The following is a 17806-nucleotide window of genomic DNA, read 5'->3' on the forward strand; positions in this document are numbered from 1 at the left end:
CTGGAGCACAGGCTCATCACATCTTCTGGGCATCGCAGAAACCAGAATCCTGAGAGAGTAGTTTTTGCCCATTCTTCTCTTCCTGGTTGTGCCCATCTCAAATATCACAGGGTAGGTCAGGAAACCTAGTGGCTGGTTAGCCAGGAAAAGGAATGTCACCCACAGCTGGTAATTTGGGGAGTTGCCGTCTCTGGACTTTGGGAAGAGAAACATTTATGTTCACCTTCCCATCTCCAGAGGGAAATAGAGGTGAAGGACTAACCTCTCTTTACTATGCTCCCCAAAAGAAGTTTGGCCTTGACCACGCCCCCACACCTCCCCCGCAACCCACATTAGGTCTCTTGTTGGGCAGAACCTAACCTCAGTCAGCATCTCTCACTCCTGGAACTAGAGAATCTAACATCAAGAATTACCTCTTATTTGAACTTGGCCCTAGAAAAATGCAGAGGCTTCTCCCACCAGGACACTGTCTCTACTCTGTGTAACCTCCAGGGCAGAAAAAGATCTCAGTAAGGACTTCCCACCAGACTGCCATGCACACATGCATAAACATATTCTTAAATGAAACAGCTGCCCCCTCAATAAGATTGACCTCTGTGTCTCCAAGGACCTATTATTTGAGATGTAATGTGATGCTATAGATCTGTCCCACCTTCACACGTGTTTGAACTTTGTGTATTATTTATTCTTTTAAAACAATTGTGGCAGGGGATTGGGAAGGCAAAAATTAGCAGTGGTTCCTTCGAAGTTCCATCCATGTAAAATCTGGAGGATGGGGGATGTTGCCTCTCCATCAATACTCTTGAGGGGGAGCTATCTTTATCAAAGGACAAAGTAATTAGCCAAACTCATCCAAAACCACAGCATCATATTGGCTGTCTGGAGTATCCCCAGAGAATCTTCCTTCTGTCTCATTCAAGGGCCTCTCGCATTGATTATTTAACAACTGACATCTCCCTGCTTCTCTCGTGTGCTTAGGCCCGTGGAAAGGTCATTATTACCCCAGTGTTGCTTCTCTCCCTTTGTAACGCTCTTCCTGGGGATTTAGCTGAAATAAAACATAACACTGGAGGCTGAGAGGTGGAAAAGCTCTCTCTCATTCCATCCAGGGGCGATCAGTGTTCACAAGATTGAACATTTTGTTCGTATAAACATTTGCTGATGGACTACTACATGCCAGGCATAAAGTAAATGTTGGGAAATGGAGATGAATAACTCATCCCCCCTTCCTTTCGGGGGCACACAGCCTGGCAGGGGATACAAATAATTGTAAAGGCTCAGAGAAAGTATGCCTGATATGTTCTAGGATGAACTCACTTGTTGCTCATGGGTACCAGTTGCTTCTGGCAACTAAACCAGTTAAACAAAACCTGGAGAGGTGAGGGCTCTGGCATTCTCAGCAGTAAGACTGTGCTGTCTGGCTTAGCTACAGCCAAGGGTGCAAGCTTTTGGGAGTGATTCCTTGGTAACCATACCAATAGATCCTGAAGAACAACCTTACTACCTGTGTCCAGGCCATAGGAGAACTGGCTAAAACACTAGAGGTTCTGGGAGCAGAACTGCCCACACTGAATTTTTATTGATGTCCATATTTGTATGAAGTACCTACTCATATACCAGGGGGTCCAGTAAGGATGAGTAAATTTCATTTAATCTTTACAAATACGCTTCAAGTTGGGACTGAGTATATACCCCATTCTACAGATGAGAAAACGTGTTTAGCAATGTAAGTAATCTTGTCAAAATAATGAAGACAGCCAGGTTCGAACCCAGGTGAATATGACTCGTGATCTCATATTCTTCCAGATCTCATATTCTTTTTTTTTTTTTTTTTTGAGACGGAGTTTCGCTCTTGTTACCCAGGCTGGAGTGCAATGGCGCGATCTCGGCTCACCGCAACCTCTGCCTCCTGGGTTCAGGCAATTCTCCTGCCTCAGCCTCCTGAGTAGCTGGGATTACAGGCACGCGCCACCATGCCCAGCTAATTTTTTGTATTTTTAGTAGAGACGGGGTTTCACCATGTTGACCAGGATGGTCTCGATCTCTTGACCTTGTGATCCACCCGCCTCGGCCTCCCAAAGTGCTGGGATTACAGGCGTGAGCCACCGCGCCCGGCCCCAGATCTCATATTCTTAACCACCTTTTCCCTGCAAGAGGAATTGTGAGACATGATCTTCCATTGGGGGCTGTGTATGTAATTTCTTTCAATTTTGTGGCACAAATCATATTCTGAAGGCCACATAACTCTTGCTAATTAGGATCAGGTAATTTTGTCCAATTTTGCACTTGGGATTAATTATCCTGAGATGAAAAGAACTTCCACCTTCTACAACTGACTCGATACTATTCCAAATGGTGGACCTCAATCCTAGCTAAACTATTTGTTCTGCTGGCCCCTCTAAGAATTATTCATGCCTCAGGAAAGACATTAAATGTAGAAAAGATCAGCACTTCATCTTCCCCAAATTGGGGGCCCGTCAGTTCTCTGAAAAATTATTCCAAACTCCACTTTTTTCTAACGACTATAGGAGCAGATTGAATATGAGAGCTAAGCAGATTTTAAATATAAGTCTGTTTTTTACTAAAGGCCTTTATATCAGTTAAGAATTGTGTTCACAGGAACAGAAAATCAAACATCACATGTTCTCACTCATAGATGGGAGGTGAACAGTGAGAACAACATGGACACAGGGAAGGGAACATCACGCACCGGGGTCTGTCGGGGGGTGGGGGCCCAGGGGAGGGATAGCATTAGGAGAAATACCTAATGTAGATGCTGGGTTGATGGGTGCAGCAAACCACCATGGCACATGTATACCTGTGTAACAAACCTGCATGTTCTGCACATGTATCCCAGAACAGCAAACCATCATGGCACATGTATGCTTGTATAACAAACCTGCATGTTCTTCATACGTATCCCAGAACTTAAATTAAAAAAAAAAAAAAAGGAATTGCGTTTAGCTCCTAGTAAAAGAGGTCCCCCAAAACATAGGTTTAAACAAATTAGGAAACTTATTTTTCTCAGGTAATGAAGAATCTAGACATAGGAGACCCTGCGTGGGAATGGTGACTCACAATTCATCAGGAACTTAGGCTCCTCTGACATTTCTGTTCAGTCATCTTTAAAGGTCGTCTAGTGGCCTCAGGTTGGCTGACAGAGTTCTTGCCATTTTGTTCAGGTTCCAGACAAGAAGAATAAAGCAGTGGACAAAACAGAATGCCATGTGAGTCAACCTCTTTGTAAGGAGCTTCTCTAGGAAGTTCCTCTCAACAACGTCCATTTACATTTCACCACCCAAAACTTGGCCACGTCTATCTGCAAAGGAGGCTGGGAAATTTACAGGATTTTTCTTTGCTTCATTATTTTCATATACCAGACAGATACATGGCTGTTCCTCCCCCAGACAGGATTGTATAGGTAGGGAAAAGTGAGAGGATAGTTAAAATAAGGCTGCTTTCTGAGTAAGATTCAGAGGAACTGCGCTCTCAGAGGGACAGAGGCGGGCTCTGCCAGGCCTCAGGCTTCTATGTCAGGTAGGAAAATAACTTTGGTCCTGCATCACATCTTCAGGGTTGGAGACGGAGCATCTCTCTCTAAGGAACAAGAAGATCCTATTTTTTAATTTCAGGAAACGATCAGGAACTTATCCAGGTCAACAGTGGGTCTGAGAAGGAGACCTGGACAGTCTTCAAAGGAGACCGGACCTTTTCCAGACCTTCCCATTTCTATTCCTTTTGTAGTCCTGTGCTCTGGTGCCTGCTGCAAATGAGCAACTGTACTTTTTTTTTTTTTTAACAGGTCAGGGTGCTTGCGGACGTTGGTGTACAAGAAGAACAGTTATGTCTGCCTCAAAGTTACAAGGTAAAGCAGGTAATCCCATTTTTAAAGGCAGATGTATCCTAGCCATCATCAAAGCTTCATTGGCCTTTGAATTTAAGGTTTTGCCCTCAAACCATGATTTTTGTTATCCTGCTGAAATCTTACATGGAGCTGTTAGTTTAATGAAATTCAGCTATTTCAGGATGGAATACTTGACCAAACATAGGAGAAAGCTGAGAATTAAAAAGACAAAAATTAATCCTGCCCTTTCATTTTATTTAGAAAAACTTTCTTCTTTTATTCATTCTTTCATTTCGTTCAACTGTATTGATCAAACAGCTCCACGTGATAGGTTCAGGATACAGGACAGGTCGTGAGACCCGGTACACACCCTCGAGGAATGTGTTCCCGATTGCATGGAAACAGGATTACAGTCCAGAGCAGCAAGACGGATGATATCTATGCGTAGTCTTAAAAAATGGAAAGATTGGGCCACTGCCATACAGCAGAAAATCAGTTTGGAGAAGCGTCCGGGAAGGCTTCTTGGACGTCGTGAAATCAGAGACCTAATTGATCGACTTTCAGGAGCATTGAACCTGAACTTCAAAGTCAGTCCTCCCTTGAAACTAACAAAACCAAATCACATGCTCATGCACTTATCTGGAAAATAAAAGCATATATAATACTAGTACTCAAAAGCTAAGATCCCAGGTAAATTCAGTTTCAAAGCAAAAATCAAAATGAACAATCAACACAGTGGACCATACAATAAAATCTAACCTCTTTGTTAGCAGATGAGGAAAGCTTAAAGTTAGTGGTGTCGCCTGGTATAGCAGGCAGTCACTTCAAAGTTAAACACTAGGTGGTGTTCTTAGCACAGTTTGCTCTCTTCGACGTCTCAGAAACAGTGACGGTTCACTCCTTTCCCGGGAAAACAAAGCAAAACGCTGAGTACCTCATCACAAAATCGATTTTATAAGAAGAAAGAATACCTTTGATGGTATTCTTTTTTACCACAAGCAATATATTTATCTTTTTTAACAGTAAATATTTTCTGATAGATATGCACATTATTTCTTGCAAAAATGAGATGGAACCGCTAGAGGGACAGACTCTCCCAGGACAGGACCAGTTTTGTAAAGGCAGCAATAGCCTCTGGGTGGCGAAGCCAGGAGTTGGAGAACTGTGTTCAAGTGTCCTCCAAGCAACCTGGACCCATTACTCAACTTCATAGTCTCCATGGAGAAGTTTGCAACTTAGAAGAAGTTGATAGAAAATGTTTTACACCCAAATCACCAAAGCTGGGCCTTATTACAAATGTTTGCCTCCCCTTCCACCAAGTAGAAAATGTTAGATTAGAAGATTAAGGGATACTATGCAAAGCAATTAAGCTCCTTAAATAAAAGGAATTAGGAGGACACCAGGTGGTAGCAATAAGTTTCAAAGACGACAAAGGGAAGATAGAGACCTTACCTTGTAAAGCCATTCTCGATAAAGTAGGAAAAATCAGAAAGCACAAAGCAGAGAAGAAAAATAAGAAGGAAATAATTAAAACGGGGAGTGTTTTAGGCTAATAGTCAACCTACAGAGGGGAAGACTACAGCTCTCTTTTACCTAAAAGGAATGAAAGGTTTTTTTAAATGCTGCAAACTAGAAACCAACTAATACAACACTAGGCAGGAAATACAAAAACAGAAAATAATTTGGTACTGAAAATATTTTATGCAAATAGTTCAATGATATTTGGTTTGAAAAAGTCTTTCAGAAAGCTAATTAAACAAACTCATTTTTATTCTCAGATTAGATCTTTTCTGCCTTTTTATGGCACAAGGTTCTTTCTAAAGTTTAAAAAAAAAAAGGCTTCTCCTAGGGGTGTTTATGTGTTATTTCATTCTGTTTTGTTATTAGTCCTTATTCCACAAACTCTAATTTAGCATCATTATGTGTATTTTTGAAATGTTACTGGTCTGAGAAATCCAACAGTCTGAGAACTACTGCATCAACAACTAATTTAAGAGGAAGAGAGAACTAGTCAGCAAGGTGTTATTCACTCATTTATTCAAGAGCCAATTACAGTCCAGAGTAGCAAGAGGGATGATGTCTAAATATTTGTTGGGTCCTTTGGTGGTCCTGGGCTGCATTGGACCAGGGGTGGTGAGCATGAGCAAGGCTGGCATTGCTTCTCCTCACAGGACATGCCATCTTGCAGGAATGTCTGGGGTGGTAAGAAAGTTGAGGTCCATTGTGATGTTAAGGATGATGGTGTATTAAACCTGCAATTGCACATGGGATCATTTTTAACAACGTATGTAGAATTTTGCACTATATCTTTTCAAATCCACCATGGATAAAGAGTGTGGTTTTTTTCCTATAAAAATTGAGTAAGTGGGCTGGGCGCAGTGGCCCATGCCTGTAATTCCAGCCCTTTGGGAGGCTGAAACAGGCGGATCACAAGGTCAGGAGTTCGAGATCAGCCCGGCCAACATGGCAAAACCCCGTCATTACTAAAAATACAAAAAATTAGCCAGGCATGGTGGTGCATGCCTGTAATCCCAGCTACTTGGAAGTCCGAAGCAGGAGAATTGCTTGAACCTGGGAAGCAGAGGTTGCAGTGAGCCAAGATCATGCCACTGCACTCTACCTTGGGCGACAGAGGGAGACTCCGTCTGAAAAAAAAATTGAGTAAGTGAATGTCTGTTTCTATCAAATTACTTTAAAAATATATATTCACATCCCACTTTGATAGTTGCTGGGCATCTTGGTTCAAGGCCCTGGGCTGCCTCTCTACGTACAGTGTGCCAAAAAAGGCATCTCTTTAAAGATGGAGTCCCAGAGGTTGCAGAATTAATATCCCTTATCTATTCTGGAAAGGTACAGCAGGGAGGTCTAGGTGTGGACAAGGGAATTTATTTCTCACCCTGACAAGGAAGGAGGAAGAGTCTGTTTAAGGGATCTATCATGGCTCCCTTTTCCAAAGCATCCCTGAGGAACAGCCCGCCAACTGGTTACATTGCTTTCCAATGCGACATTTCTGGACTCTTGGGATCATTGGGTTATATTTGGAATTCATCTTGGCCACTGTCTGGGTCTCCCATCTTTCACAATCAAATCAGCAGGGCAGTTTTAGATAGAGAAGATCGATAAAACCTGGCAGCACTTGCCCTGGTTTCCATGGTGACATGTTGAGCACCTACGGGTCCTGAAAGAGCAGCAACAGGAATAGTTAATATATCTCAGCCTAGAATATAGGGCCCTCTAGCCTAGAATATAGGGATCTAAGATAAGAAAATCGTTAAACACCTGTGCTTCTGTAACATAATAGATACACACATAGGAAAGGACGTTAGAAAGTAATATCCAAGCGTGATTTTGTTTGTAGAAAAACAAAAACCAGCAGAGATTGGTTGCAAGTATTTTTATGTCAGAGAATTGTTTCAGTGCATTACCTGGAGCCTTACTTACTGAGCTCTACAGGTCCTTTAGGGAAGTGTTTCAGAACGTGTACAACCTTATCAATTCTTTTATCAGGACTTGGGTTCTCATAACTATGTACCTCTGTGCCTTACTTTACATTTTAATTTCACTTTAAGTTACTGTTTTACAATAAACGCTTCATCCCCAATACACTGGGGCACACTTGGCCCCTTTGAGCCAGTGCAGGCTGCCAGCTCTGTGAATTGGGAGCATCCTACCTGCCTCACAGCATCCGTACACTTGGTTCAGAGATGTCTTTCCTGTATCCCTCACCACCCTCTGACAGAACCCCATGGATCAGCTTTACAGGTCTCTATTCTCAAATGTGCAGGGGCCTCTCTCTAACACCTGACTAGTTAAATAGAATTCCCAGACTTAGCCTGTCTATCTCTGGCCACCTGATCTTCACACTCCCCTTCTGGTTGGAATTTTCCATGGATGGATTCACCTTGAATTCCCCACTTTCAATTACTCCTCCAATAAGCAATTCCTAGAGGCCGTCTTTGTAGAGCAAGATGATGGACTACTCTCTTTGGAGACCATCCTTACGCTAGCCTCAGCAGGCACCAACTGGCCCCACAGGATTTCTTTCTGCCTTTTTTTCCTCCTTCCCTTTCTTTGTATATTCCATGTTAGATTTCAAATCAAAATCCTAAGTTCATGATTCACTATCCTCATTGATCATGCAAGGCTCAGTATGCATGTATTTATAGATTTTTGCATAACAAATATTGAATGTCTTCTATGAAAGTACTTTCAATGTGCACAATTGTGTGGCACCATACACTTCATTCTGTTCCTCACTCCTTCACTCCGTATTCTGGTTTCCAGTATCTTCATGTTGCGGTACATACATCAAGACTGTTGCTTAACTGTTCTATAATACTCTCTTGTGTACATCCAGTACTCCCAGTAAGAAACCACAGATTTCTCCAGTCACCCAGTAAGAAACCACAGATTGCTGACACCTCCTTGAAAAACAATGAACATCTTCACATACGCCCCGTTATAGACCTGCATGAGACTTTCTCTGGGACCAGAACCCAGACATCCCACGCACAACAATCTTCTGGATTCTGCATCAGGGTTGCTGGGTCAGAAAATAGGCATATTTTTAATTTGACCAAATAGGACCAGAGGCTCTCCAGTGTGGCTGCAACAGTCCACATCCCCAGCAGCACTGCGTGAGGATCTTCACATCCCCAACCCCATCTCCCTGCAACACGTGGCATGAGTTTCAGCTTTATAAGTTGTGCTAATCTGACAGAGTCAAAGCTACTATGGTCTACGTTTGCATCTCTTACAAACCCCAACTGAGTTTGAGCATCTTGTCATGTTCGATATCATTTAAAGGTTAGCATTTTAGGTTTTTTTTTTCTCATGGTTCACATGTTCTTTTCCTTTTACTGTATTTCTACTGGAATTCCCAAACTCCTCATTGGTCCTCTGTTACTTTTTTCCATGGCTGTTTTCATGGAACAGAAAAGCTTATTTTGATGTGATTAAATCCATCAATTTTAGCCTCAGGTTAGTGTTTTGGGAGTTTCCTATCTTAGATGGAATTCTACAATCTTTCCAGCAAATATAATATCTATCATAGGTATTTGTCACATGACCTTTATAAATTAGAACATTCTCTTTTAGACCTGATTTTCTTTTCTTTCTTTCTTTTTTTTTTTTTTGAGACGGAGTTTCGCTCTTGTTACCCAGGCTGGAGTGCAATGGCGCGATCTCGGCTCACCGCAACCTCCGCCTCCTGGGTTCAGGCAATTCTCCTGCCTCAGCCTCCCAAGTAGCTGAGATTACAGGCACGTGCCACCATGCCCAGCTAATTTTTTGTATTTTTAGTAGAGACAGGGTTTCACCATGTTGACCAGGATGGTCTCGATCTCTTGACCTCGTGATCCACCCGCCTCGGCCTCCCAAAGTGCTGGGATTACAGGCGTGAGCCACCGCGCCCGGCCTAGACCTGATTTTCTAAGAGTTTTTATTTTTAATCACGAAGTTATTGAATTGTATCCAATGCTTTTTCTGGTTCTATTAAGATCATCCTATAGTTTTTCTCTTTTAGTGTATTCATGTGGTGACTTACATTGGCTCATATTCTGGTGTTGAATCATGCTTGCTTTTTTTAAAGGATTTTTAATATTTTGATACAGTTCAGATCATACTGACATGGTTCATTTTAGCTCCTTCACTGCCAAACCAGGGGGCAGGGACTAGTTCAGTTTCTCTGCCTTCTCTTTGTCAGTGATAATCAGGGTATAAATGAATCTGCTGCATGGAACTTTTAACTTCACGTTTTCCTTATTTTTCTTGATCCTTACAGATTTGGCATCCTATCACCAGGCTATAAGCAGAAAATCCTTGATTTCCTCAATTTCTGAGGCATGGCGATGAGGTGCACAGGGAGAGGGCACAGACTCTTCCTTGCTTTTATGGGGGTAAAACTTTCCTAATTCTGTATTATATCTAAATAGTAATATCTTACTTTATAATAAAAATCATTGTTTGGAGCAAAGCAAGATGGCAGAATAGAAGCCTACACCTTTCATCCCTTTCACTGGAACACCAAATTTTAACAACTCTCTGCCTGCGGAAAGGCACCATCACAAGCACCAAAAATCAGGTGAGAAATCACAATACCTGCTTTATACTTCCTATCACTGAAAGAGGCATTGAGGAGTGCAAGAGAGACAGTCTTGAATCATGAACACCACACCCCCTCCACCTGCTGGCAGCAGAGAGAGGTGCAGAGAGAGAGAGAGAATCTGTGCACTTTGGGGGGGGGAAATGCAGCAACTTGGGGATTTTACATTGAACTGGGTGCTGCCCTGTCACAGTGGAGAATAAAGACTTGCTGGTCTCAACCAGCACCTGCACACAGAGGGAGCATTTGGAATAGCCCTAGCCAGAGGGGATTGCCCATCCTAGCGGTAAGAACTTGAGTTTTTCAGCAAGCCTCGCTACTGCCGGCTGAAGTGCTCTGAGGGCCTAGGTAAACTTGAAAGGCAGTCTAGGACACAAGGACTGCGATTCCTAGGCAACTCCTAGAGCGAGGTTGGGCTGAGAGCCAGTGAACTAGGGTGGTGCCTAGTGAGAACTAGTGACCTAGGGAGACACCAGTGGGCACAGCTAAGGAAGTGCTTGTGCTACTCCTCCCCCAACTCCAAGTGGTGCAGCTGGTAGCAATGAAAGTGACTCCTTTCTTCTGCTGGAGTGGGGCAGAGTGAAGAATAAAGAGGACTTTGTCTTGCATTTTGGATACCAGTGCAGTCACAGTAGGATAGTGTACCAGGCAGAGTCCTGAGGCCCCTATTTCAGGCCCCAACTCCCAAACAACATTTCAAGACACATCCTGGGCCAAAAGGGAACTCTCTTTCTTAAAGGGAAGGACCAGTTCTAGCAGGACTTATCGTCTGCTAACTAAAGAGCCATTGGGCCCTGAGTAACCAGCGGTGATAGCCAGGGAGTACACAATGGGCTGTGGGCTCTGAGATATGCTGGCTTCAGGGGAAACCCCACAAATTTCTAGCTGTGGCAACTATGGTGAGAGACTCCTTCTGTTTGGGAAAATCAGAGGAAAAAGTAAAGGGGACTTTGTCTTGCACCCTATGTATCAGCTCAGCCACGCTGGGGTAGAACAGGCTCTTAGAGTCCCTGAGTCCAGGCCTAGGCTCTTGGATGACATTTCTGGACTTGTCCTGGGCAAGAGGGGAGCCCACTGCCCTGCAGGGTGAGTACCAGGCCAGGCAGCATTCATCATAAGCTGATTGAAGAGCGCTTGGGCTCTAAGCCATCATCAGCAGTGGCCTGGCAGAATCCCCCATGGTTTGGTGGTGGTGGTGGTGACCACCTGTGGAAAGGGAAGGGAAGAGCGGGAAGGTCTTTGTATTGTGATTTGAGTGCCAGCTTAGCTGCCATAGAGTAGAGCATCTGGTAATTTTCCAAAGTTTTTTACTTCAATCCCTGACTCCCAGACAACACCTCTGGATATGCCTAGGGCCTTGGGGAGCTCACTACCCTGAAGGGAAGGGCTTTGAACAAGACTCAGTGCTGTGCTGACTTCAAGTCTGATCCAGTGCAGTCCCAGTAGTAGTGGCCACAGGAGTGCTTGTGTCACCACACTCCCAATTCGAGGTGGCTCAGAACAGAGAGAAAGACTCTGCCTGTTTGGGAAAAAGTAAGGAAAATGAACAAGAGTCTGTATACGATAATCCAGAGAATTTTTCAAGATTATATTCAAGATGACCAAGGTAGTACCTCTGAGTCTACAAAAACTACAGCATTATTAGAATTGGGGCACAAGTCCCTTTGAATATCTGGAAAGCCTTTCCAAGAAGGAGAGACACAAACCTGGACTGTGAAGACTACAATAAATACCTAACTCTTCAATGCCCAGATACAAGCAAATATCTACAAACGTCAGTAACACCCAGGAAAACATGACACCACCAAATGAACTAGATAAGTCACCAGAGACCAAGCCTGGAGAAACAGATATATGATCTTTCAGATAGAGAATTCAAAAGAACTCTTTTGTTGAGGGAACAAAAATTCAAGGTAACACAGAAAAGGAATTCAGAATTTTATTAGATAAATTTAACAAACAGATTGAAATAATTAAAAAGTATCAAGAAGAAATTCTAGAGTTGAAAAATGCAATTGGCATATTGAAGAATGCATCAGAATCTTAATAGCAGAATCGATCAAGCAGAAAAAAGTAGTGAGCTTGAAAACAGGCTATTTGAAAATATGCAGAAAGAAAAAATAAATAAAAAGAATAAAAAACAATGAGCAGACCTATAAGATCCAGAAAATAGTCTCAAAAAAGCAAATCTAAGAGTTATTGTCCTTAAAGAGGAGGTAGAGAAAGAAATAGGAGTAGAAGGTTTATTCAAAGGGATATTATCAAAGAACCTCCCAAGCCTAGAGAAAGATATCAACATTCAAGTACAAGAAGGTTATAGAACAGCAAGCAGATTTCACCCAAAGAAGACTACCTTGAGGCATTGAATAATTAAATTCTCAAAGAATAAAGAAAGGATTCTAAAAACAGTAAGAGAAAAGAAACAAATAACATACAATAGAACTTTAATACATCTGACAGCAGACTGCAGTGGAAACCTTACTGGCCAGGAGAGACAGGTATGACATATTTAAAGTGCTGAAAGAAAAAAACTTGTATCCTAGAATAGTATATCTGGCAAAAATATCCGTTAAGCATGAAGAGACATAAAGACCTTCCCTGACAAACAAAACCTGAGAGATTTCATCAACAACAGACCTGTCCTACAAGAAACGCTAAAGTGAGTTCTTCAATCTGAAAGAAATCATCTGAAGGTACAAAACTCATTGGTAATAGTAAGGACACAGAAACACACAGAATAGTATAACACTGTAATGATGGTATATACACTTCTGTCAACTTAAGTAGAGAGACTAAACAATGAACCAATAAAAAATAATAACTACAACAATTTTTCAAGACATGGATGTAACAGTAAGATATGAAGATAAATAACAAAAAGCTAAAAAATGGGGGGACAAAATTGAAGTGTAGCCCTTCTTTAGTTTTCTTTTTGTGTGTTTGCTTGTTTATGCAATCAGTGTTAAGTTGTCATCAGCTTAAAATAATGGGCTATAAGATAGTATTTGCAAGCTTCATGGTAACTTCAAATTGCAAAACATACAATGATAAACAAAAAACTTAAAAATCAAGAAATTAAATCATACCACCAGAGAAAAATCACCTTCACTTTAGAAAGTCAGGAAGGAAGGAAAAAAGGAAGAGAAGAGTGCAAAACAGTCAGAAAATAAATAACAAACTGGCAGGAATAAGCCTAATGTTATCAATACTAATATTGAATGTAAATGGACTAAACTCTTCAATCAAAAGGAACAGAGTGGCTAAATGGATAAAAGAACAGAGCCCAGTGATCTGTTGCCTACAAGAAACATACTCCACCTACAGAGATATACATAGACTGAAAAATAAAGGGAAGGAAAAAGATATTTCATGCAAATGGAGCCCAAAAAAGAGCAGGAGTAGCTATACTTACATAAAACAGATTTCAAGACAAAAACTGTAAGAAGAGACAAGAAAGTATTTATATAATGATAAAGAGGTCCATTCAGCAAGAGGATATAATAATTGTTAATACATATGTATCCAACACTGGAAGAGCCAGATGTATAAAGCAAATATTATTAGAGATAAAGAAAGAGATAGACCCCAACACAATAATAGCTGGAGACTTCAACACCTCACTTTCAGCAGTGGACAGATCTCCTAGAGAGAAAATCAATAACAACAAAAAAAATTAGACTAAATGTGCACTATAGAACAAGTTGACCTAATAGATATTTACAGATTGTTTCATCCAATGGCAGCGGAATACACATGTTTCTCCTCAGCATGAGGAACATTCTTAAGGATAGACCATACGCTAGGTCACAAAATAAGTCCTAAAATATTCATAAAATTGCAATAATATCAAGGATTTTCTCTGACCACAATGTGATAAAACTACAAATTAACAAGAGGAATTTTGGAAAATGTGCAACACATAGAAATTAAACAATATGTCCCTGAGTGACCAGTGGGTCAATGAAGAAATTAAGAAGGAAATTGAAATTTTTTAAAAAACAAATGATAACAGAAACAGAACCTATAGGATACATCAAAAGCAGTACTAACAGGAAAATATGTAACTTTAAGTGCCTGTATCAAAAAAGAAGAAAAAAATTCAAATAAATAACCTAATGACACATCTTAAAGAACTAGAAAAGTAAGAACAAACCAAACCTAAAATTAGTAGAAGAAAAAGGATAATAAAGAGCAAAAATAAATGAAATTGAAATGAAGAAATGAATACAAAATATCAGCCAGGCACAGTGGTTCATGTCTGTAATTCTATTGTATAGCACTTCAGGAGGCCAAGGCAGGGGAAGGGCTTGAGCCCAGGAGTTGAAGACCTGCCTAGGAAACATGGCAAAAACCTATCTCTACAAAAAATTAGTCAGGTGTGGTGGCACACGCCTGTGGTCTCAGCTACTCAGGAGGTTGAGGTGAGAGGATCACCCGAGCCCAGGAGGTCAAGGCTGCAGTGAGCTGTGATCATGCCACTGTACTACAGCCTGGACAACATAGTGAGACCGTGTCTCAAAAATAAAGGGATCAATGAAACAAAAAGTTTATCTTTTTTTCAAAAGATAAACAAAATTGACAAGTCTTTAGCTTAGACTAAGAAAAAAGAGAGATGACTCAAATAAATAAAATCAGAGACGAAAAAAGGAGACATTACAACTGATACTGCAGAAAGTCAAAGGATCATTAGTGGCTACTATGAGCAACTATATACCAATAAATTGGAAAATCTAGAAGAAATGTACTAATTCCTAGACACAACAACCTACCAAGATTGAACTGTGAAGAAATTGAAAACCTGAATACACCAAAAAAAAGTAGTGAGATCAAAGTCACAATAAAAAATTTGCCAGTAAAGAAAACCCCAGGACCCAATGACTTTACTGCTGAATTCTATTAAACATTTAAAAAAGTAATACCAATCCTACTCAAGCTGTTCCAAAATTAGAGTAAGAGGGGATATTTCCAAACTCATTCTACAAAGCTAGTATTACCCTGATACCAAAACCAGACAAGGACACGTCAAAGAAAGAAAACTATAGGCCAATATCTCTGATGAATATTGATGCAAAAATCCTCAAAAAAAAAATCCAGCAAATGAAATTCAACAATACATTAAAAAGATCATACATCATGACCAAGTGGGATTTATCCCAGGGATAAAATGATGGTTTGATGTATTGATGCAAATCAATCGATGTGATACATCCTATTACACTGAAGGACAAAAATCATATAATCATTTTACTTGATGCTACAAAAGCATTTGATAAAGTTCCACACCCTTCCACTATAAAAAATAAAATAAAAAATAAAAAAATAAAAAACTCAAAGACCTGGGTATAGAAGGAGCACACCTTAATGTAATAAAAGCCATGTATGTTAGACCAACAGTTAGTATCATACTAAATAAGGAATAACTGAAAGCTTTTCCTCTTAGATCTGGAACTTGACAAGGGTGTCCAGTTTTACCACTATTATTCAACATGATACGGGAAGTCTTAGTTAGTGCAATCAGAGAAGAGAAAGAAATAGAGCTTCTAAGCTGAAAGAAAGAAGTCAAATTATCCTTCTTTCCAGATGGTATGATTTTATATTTTAAAAAAACTAAAGACTCCACCAAGAAACTATTAGAAAAGTTGCAGAATACAGAATGAACATACAAAAATCAGTAGCATTTCTATATGCCAATAGTGAACAATCTAAAAAAGAGACATCAAAAAATTAATCCCATTTATAATAACCACAAACAAAATTAAATACCTAGGAATTAACAAAAAAAAGTAAAAGATCTCTACAATCAAACCTCTAGGCCAGGTGTGGTGGCTCACACCTGTAATCCCAGCTCTTTGGGAGGCCAAGGCAGGTGGATCACTTGGGGCTAGGAATTCAAGACCGGCCTGGTCAGCATGGCAAAATGCTGTCTCTACTAAAAATATAAGAAAAAAATATATATATATTAGCCAGGCATGGTGGTGCATGCCTATAATCTCAGCTACTCGGGAGGCTGAGGTGAAAGGATTGCTTGAGTCTAGGAGGTGGAGGCTGCAGTGAGCCAAGATTGTACCACTTCACTCCAGCCTAGGTGACAGAGTAAGACCCTATCTCAGGAAAAGAAAAAAGAAAAGAAAGAAAACTCTAAAATATTAATGAAAGAAATTGAAGAAGACACATGAAAAATAAAAAGATATTCCATGTTTATGGATTGGAAGAATCAATAATGTTAAAATGTCCATACTACCGAAAGCAATCTACAGATTTAATGCAATCCCTATCAAAATATCAAAGACATTCTTCACAGAAGTAGAAAAAAAAATCCTAAAATTTATATGAAATCATCAAATACCCAGAATAGCCAAAGTCATCCTGGACAAAAAGAACAAAACTGGAAGAATCACACTACCTGACTTCAAATTATACCACAGAGCTATAGTAACCAAAAGAGTATGGTACTGACATAAAAACAGACACATAGACCAATGCAACAGAAGAGAGAACCCAGAAACAAATTTACACACCTACAGTATACTCATTTTCAACAAATTTTCCAAGAATATACACTAGGGAAAAGACAATCTCTTCAATAAATGGTACTAGAAAAACTGTATATCCACATGCAGATGAATGAAACCTGGTTGCTATCTCTCTCCTTATACAAAAAATCAAATCCAAATGGATTAAAGACTTACATGTAAGACCTCAAACTATGAAATGACTCCAAGAAAACATTGAAGAAACTAAACTCTCCAGGTCATTGATCTGGGCAAACATTTCTTAAGCAATATCCCACAGGCAACCAAAGCAAAAATGGACAAATGGTATCACATCAAGGTTAAAAAGCTTCTACACAAAGGAAACAATCAACAAAGTGAAGAGACAACCCACAGAATGGGAGAAAATATTTGCAAACTACTTGTCTGACAAGAGGTTAATAACCAGAAGATATAAGGAGCTCAAATTATCCCATTAAAAATGGGACAAAGATCTGAATAGACATTTCCCAAAAGAAATGGCATTCATATACTTATTTACAAATGGCAAACAAGTATATGAAAATTAACCAAAGAGATGAAAGATCTCTACAATGAAAACTGTAAAATAGTAAGAAAAAAATTGAGGAAGACACACAAAATTTGTATTTCTCTGATAATCACTGATTGTCAGAGAAATGCAAGTCAAAACTACCTATTCAGTTAGTAACAAATGCTGGTGAGTATGTGGAGAAAAAAGAACATTCATACGGTGTTGGTGGGAATGTAAATTAGTACAACCACTATGATAAACAGTTTGAAGATTCCTCAAAAAATTAAATGCTGTATTTGTTTTGGAACCAAGATTGTTGCATTTGAAATTTCGTAGAATTAATCCATAACACCATCTTGGCCTGAGGCTTTAGAAATGATTCAGCAATCCTACTGTAGGTGTATACTCAAAAGAAATAAAATCAGCATATCGAAGAGATATCTGCACTCCCATGTTAATTGCAATGCTTCACAATAGCCAAGATTTGGAATCAACCGAAGTGCCCATCAATAGATGAATGGATTAAAAAAATGTGGAACTTATACATAAAGGAGTACTATTCAGCCATAAAAAAGAAGGAGATTCTGTCATTTGCAACAACATGGATGAAACTGGAGGTTGTTAGGTTAATGAAATAAGCCAGGCACAAAAAGACAAACATCACATGTTCTCACTTATTTGTGGGATCTAAAAATCAAAACAATCAAATTCATGAAGACATAGATGGATGGTTACCAGAGGCTGGGAAGGGCAGTGGGGGTGTGGGGAGAAGTTAGGAAAGGTTAATGGGTACAACAAACGTATAATCAATGAATAAAACCTAGTATTTGATAGCA

At 40.1% G+C, this 17806-nt stretch overlaps 1 pseudogene; it reads right to left on the reverse strand.

Annotated features, from left to right (window-relative positions):
• Positions 1–9477: 9477 nt before the first annotated feature.
• Positions 9478–12310, reverse strand: LOC116546124 (annotated as a pseudogene).
• Positions 12311–17806: the final 5496 nt, after the last annotated feature.

The sequence above is a fragment of the Sapajus apella genome, unplaced genomic scaffold (assembly GCF_009761245.1).
Source record: "Sapajus apella isolate SASKATOON/1434 unplaced genomic scaffold, GSC_monkey_1.0 scaffold5, whole genome shotgun sequence".
NCBI classification, from domain to species: Eukaryota; Metazoa; Chordata; class Mammalia; order Primates; family Cebidae; genus Sapajus; species Sapajus apella.